The 6,001-nt window shown below is 34.9% G+C and overlaps 1 long non-coding RNA gene across 1 annotated transcript; it reads right to left on the minus strand.

Moving 5' to 3' along the window:
- Positions 1–3,074: 3,074 nt before the first annotated feature.
- Positions 3,075–5,628, minus strand: LOC149502865 (uncharacterized). Its single transcript, XR_016323270.1, has 3 exons — positions 5,261–5,628; positions 4,684–4,804; positions 3,075–4,592 (listed from the first exon to the last, which is right to left on the minus strand). It is a non-coding gene; the product is annotated as an uncharacterized LOC149502865 (long non-coding RNA).
- Between the last annotated feature and the right edge of the window lie 373 nt (positions 5,629–6,001).

Below are 6,001 nucleotides of genomic sequence, written 5' to 3' on the forward strand. Positions count from 1 at the left end.
AACATTTTTATCGTATTTTTCCACCTAGACAAGCAAAGGGGCATATTTCATAAGCTATAAAATGATTATTATATTTATTTTATATTTATTTATAATTATTAAATATATCTGTGTATCGTATCGTATATATATAGTATATTTATGTGACACCGGATTCTCTCCATTTCATTTAAAAATTTAATCTCTCTCTCTTCCCAGCTATTTATCCCACATGGTGGTGGGGTCAGCTTTCCTGACTTTACTCCCCCACTTCGCTCTGTCTTCGACATCCTCGTCAGTAACATTGCATTCTCTCTTGTCCTTCAGCACTACGTCCCTCCACCTTGTCTTGGGTCTGCCTCTAGGTCTCCGACCGGGGAGATCGAGCAGTAGCGCCAAATTTCCGACGTAGTCAGGTGGCTTCCTTATCACGTGACCATACCATCTCAGCCTACTCTCCTGCATCTTGTCGGCGATGTCCCGTACACCTAGACTTCCACGCACGTACTCGTTGCGGATTTTATCGAGCCTAGTCACGCCGCACATCCACCTCAGCATTTTCATTTCAGCAACTTGAATGGTATGTACGTTCCTTTTGATTGCCGCCCATGTTTCGCTGCCATACATAAGAACAGGCCTTATTATGGTCTTATAGATCATACCCTTGAGCTTAACGAGCATCCTCCTATCGCAGGTGACACCACTTACTTCTCGCCATTTTAGCCACGCTGCGGCTATTCGGTGTTGAATGTTGCATTTTAAAATTTCCAGACCTGTGCATCATAGTACCCAGATACTTGTATTGATCGCACATGTTTACAAGTTGACCGTCAATGGAAATCGGACTGTTGTCACCTGGATCTGGGTCATTAAAATACATGTAATGTGTCTTCGCAACACTCAATATTAGGCCACCGGCTTGTAACTGCTGTTTCCACAACAGGAGTGCCTCTCGTAGCTCTGTGCGGCTCTCGGTGCAGATAGCAACGTCGTCTGCATAGATGAAAGTCCACGAGGCTGAGGACTGCGCCACCTCAGTGAGTGAGTCTATAACCATGCCGAACAGAAAGGGACTCAGTACTGAACTTTGATGCAGACCTTCTGCAACTGCTATTGGTTTTGTCTGACCCACTACTGTCCGCACCATTGACCTCGCATCCCTGTACATGTCAATTATGACGTTAACATAATGTTCGGGTACATTCTTCTAGCGAAGTCTCCACCAGATCGTATCTCTTGGCACACGGTCAAATGCCTTTTCCATGTCTAAGAATGCGACATACAATGGCCGAAGTTTCTCACGATACTCCTCAGCGATCGTATTTAGAGCAAACATAGGGTCGGTGGTAGATAAGCCCTGTACAAAACCATAGTGATTTTTGGATAGTGAACACTCTGATCTTAGGCGGCTGTCAATCATTCTTTCATACAGTTTCATAGTATGGCTTAACAGCTTGATCCCGCGATAGTTGTTACATTCGTACTTACTGCCCTTCCCCTTATAAATAGGAACTATGGTGCTCAATCTCCACACCGCTGGCATTTTGGAAGAGCGCAACACACAGTTGAAAAGTTTGGTGAGCGTTTCGATTCCGTGCTCACGAAGGCACTTCCAAGCTTCCACTGGAATACCGTCCGGTCCCGTGGCTTTCTTATTGACCATCTTTTCTAACGCCATTTTGACCTCATTTGGACGTATTGGAGGTATAAGTCCAATGTTCCTGCCCACTTTTGTTAACTGTATAGCAGCTTGAGTAGGGTTTAGTAGCTGTTCATAATATTGATGCCAAGCTGATAGTACATCACTATCCCTATACAGAAGCTCACCATTTGGATCTTTAACAGCCCGACATCTAGTGGGATCCCTCGTGCTCCAACAACGCTGTTTAGCGAGCTTAAATATACATTTTTGACCTTCTTTTGTTTCCAGTTGCTCATACATGGTCTTTAGGGCAACTGCGCGCTCCACTGCCACTATTTTCTTAGTCTCCTTCTTTATTTTTGTCTTTGATTTAAAAATTTAATGAATTGTCGATTTTAAGCTTGAGACAGGATGAGATTTTTCACTGGGCATAACTTCTAATAAAGGGATAGCTTCTCGAGACGAACTTTCGCTATGTCATCTAAATTTTTATGACGTTACTTAGCTTTAGGTCTCCTCTTGATTGGCGGGGCGGTAAAGACCGTTTTTTCCGGGATCCGACACCACACAATTATACGCTGTGGCGAGTTACACAAATAATGTCTTAGATTGTAAGCGTGAGTGCGAGGTGCGCTGTTGCAGGTTCCCGCGCCATGGCGCCAGACCGATATATTATCATAAGCACTAGATGTAAACAGACCGCGAAGCTCACACTTTAGAATGTATTAACCAGTACATTACCGTTACGTACCTAATATATTAATCTGTGATAGTAACTATTATGTTAATCTGTGGCTACTGGCAGTGGATAAACCACTGAGCAAGTAATCACTACGTTTTAAACCATAAAATTAATAAAATAATTAATAAAACCATGGGATAAACCATCTTGATTTTACTTTACTGAGATTTTAATTCATACCATATCATCTCATCTCGTTTCATTTCATTTCATATTATCATTTTTCATATAAAAAAGTTTTCACTAAAATTAAAATAAGACTTGACTTTAAAGGTCTTAGTAACCAGGTCATAAAATCCCTTTAAAAAAAAATACATAGTACATACCTATTTTTTTATTGCTTGGGTGGGTGAACGATCTCACTGTCCGTCTGGTGTTAAATGGTTACCGGAGCCCATAGATTATACACTTAATATATTAGAGATAGATGCGCAACTCTCATTTTTATTTTTGCTTTAGTTAAAGCCCGGTCCAGCAGGCGTCGCTACGGTCGATTATTAGTCTCCCTACCCCCCACCAGGTGGCTTTTTTAGTAATTTTAATATTTTTTATAATTAACTCTCTTTATGAAAAAATCTTATCGTTTAGAATCGCTGAAATTCCCGGTAGTACTTATGAGTTATTAAGGAATGTTTGATTGTGTTCAGCATTCTAATCGATAAGATCTTTTCATACAGAGAGAAAACAGTTTTTTAAAATAAAAAGCTGTAATTCTCTGTAAGCTATTTAATTTCCCTATATTACAAACAATTTTCTGTTAAAAGATTGTATGAACGTACAATTGTATAAAATTTCGAATAACAATAACTCCTCTAGATTAATCCTACTAGCGTACTTATTAACATTAAATCGAAAGTTATCTAAAAGTTAATTAAGTCTAGATAATCAAATCATTCAATGTCAATTAAGTCATTTGTGCGAAATATAAACATGTCAGCTTTCCATTACAAACATAGTAGACAATTTGAATTAAATTTAATAAATTTGTTTCTTAACGATAGCAGTTCTTGCTTAAAGTTGATCGTGACAGATCATGACCTTGTATGAAAATATTACATCTATAAACACTACCTATGCTTCGTCATACAATAATTGTCATTTAAACTAGCATTGTAGAGATAATACACACACTAAAGTGAATACTAAATTATTCTTAGCATTCTTATAAACATTTAGAAATTTAAGAAACGATTAACCCACAATCATGTTCATAACATGTGACATTTTGTTCTGCACAAACGTTTTGTTACATGATTTGAAAAACAAAAAAAAAACAAAAAATGTTTAAAAAATGTAAAGATGATTTAAAGTACTCTTAAATATTGATAGTTTGTACTTAATGACGCTTATAGTAATCTTAGACATGATTACAATAGTTATACTTTTATTCTCTATCTAAATTATTTCTATTCTGACGTTTCTGATGCTTTAGCTTTGGTAATACTAGATAAAACAAACAGCAGATTGAAAGAAAATCATCTTAAAGTTAATTACATTCATTACAAACCATTAGTTTGCATTTTGTTACAAAAGAAACTGATGTTCATCACATGCAAATGAATTATAAACATACACATGCAAACATAAAATGTAAATTTATCTTTTAATCCAAATTAAATGTACATTAATATTACATCTAAATAATAGAAAGGGTTTCGAAAATTTTTATTGCACTCAACAGCAGACCAGCATGCAACCCGGCTCATGATAAGTGGTCACCAGTGCTTATAAACTTCAGCAGTGCCATAGGGGTTGCTGTCTATAAATTAAGTTTTAATAAATTATTAATATACTCAAGTCACAAGCATATTGATTTCACATAATGAAAATGTAAGAAACATAATCATGTTTGGGCATTTTCATTTATATCTGCTCATACAGAAAACACAACTTAGCAAATATATTCCACAGTTAATCTAAATAATTGCAAATAATGCTTTTGAAGACCATTGACTTTTGATCATTAATTAAAATCATCTTCTCGTAGAATTTACAAAAGGTTATTTACAAAAATTTATATCAGTATTTTCATATATTACTAACTTACTAATTACAGCTATTCAAACATAATACTATAACTATAAGAACTAAACAACCTATTTTAAAACAAAATTGGCATCAATTTAGTTCTTATGAACTATTTCAATTATTAATTTATAAATTATAAACATATTTAAAAAAATTAAGATCCCTTGTGAGTTCACGTTCCTTGATGAATCAGTTTCTCTTCTGAAACGGAGAAACAAAGTATCTTAAGTATGTAACAAATATTGAAAAAATACGACCAGGAAAAATTTTGTGTTAATGTAATCATACTTACAAATTAATATATTACATAACACGTTCTGGTTCAAATATAGTGCATCAATCTTTTCATGTTTCAGACATTTTAGTGCTCCTTATAATTTTTCCATAAAATTTTGTCATTATCAAACCTTTGTCTACAAAAATAAAAACATTATTTTATATTGGGTAGAAGGATGAACGTGGTCACAGGCCACTTGGTGTAACTTGGTTATCAAACACCAGGAAACAAAACGTGAATGCCATCATCTAACTTTGGATGTTAGATCAATTGTGCTGTATTTTATTTAAACAGGAAATCATGACTGATTGATCATTCCAAAAAACTAGCTCGGGCCCACTTGACAATAAGCATATAATACGCTGAGTTGCAAAACATAAATACTGCCACCCACTCGGGACAATTTTATTATCTGAGGTGTGTGTGTGATAGTACGAGACTTAATACCGACTGTTTTGATCAAAACTTAACATATATGATAGCTAGGCAGCAGAAATAGGAAGGACCATTAGTTGGTGCTAATTCATTTAATTATATTATGAATAATAATTCTGTTAGCAAATAATATACCGGAAAAATAGTGTAAACTCACCGTTATCAAGGCATCCGAAATAGCATTTCATTTTCGATCTTGAGGCATGCTGATTTTTAATAATAAACTTTCTGAAATGAAAATAGTTACACTGGCTTACGAAACGCTAACGAAGAAAAAAGTATTGGAGCCAAGTTATGTCTAAAGAGAATTCAAAACAGAGTTTCTCAATGTCTAATCGTCTAATATTCTCACAAAGCTAAAAGTTGCTCTAAATTAATACTACAACGTAAAATAACTCAAAACAAAACAAAAAAAAAACGATTTAAAAAATTAAAGCGTTATGTACGACATTTTGAAAACTTTTTTTTTTTTTTGAGATTGTTTTATTGGCCCTGGAATTTTGAAAACTTCAAAGCAGTGTTTCCACTTACGTTTTTTTACCACATTTTACCCTAGTTTCTTTTGAATTTATCCCTAAAATTTCCTAAACAACTTTCATAAATCCTTTATATAGAAAGCATAAATAAAATACAGAAAATAAACCACAGCATATTATTTAATGTAGGTATATATAATCTAAACGCCCCCAGAAGATCATAGATCTATAGGATTAGAATTTTCAAGGAAGTCGACGCATTGCTTTTATATTCTTTTGCTGCACGCAACCTAACACTGTTCGGTTCTAAAATTAAGCAATTGTTTGCTGGCATTCCCAACTTTCTATGAAGCAAGTCGTTCAGGGTTTCGTTAGAAAGCCTGTTTCTTTTGTCAGTTTTTACATTTGAGAACACTGAATAA

This window comes from Bombyx mandarina, chromosome 06, assembly GCF_030267445.1.
Source record: "Bombyx mandarina strain Sakado chromosome 06, ASM3026744v2".
NCBI lineage: Eukaryota > Metazoa > Arthropoda > Insecta > Lepidoptera > Bombycidae > Bombyx > Bombyx mandarina.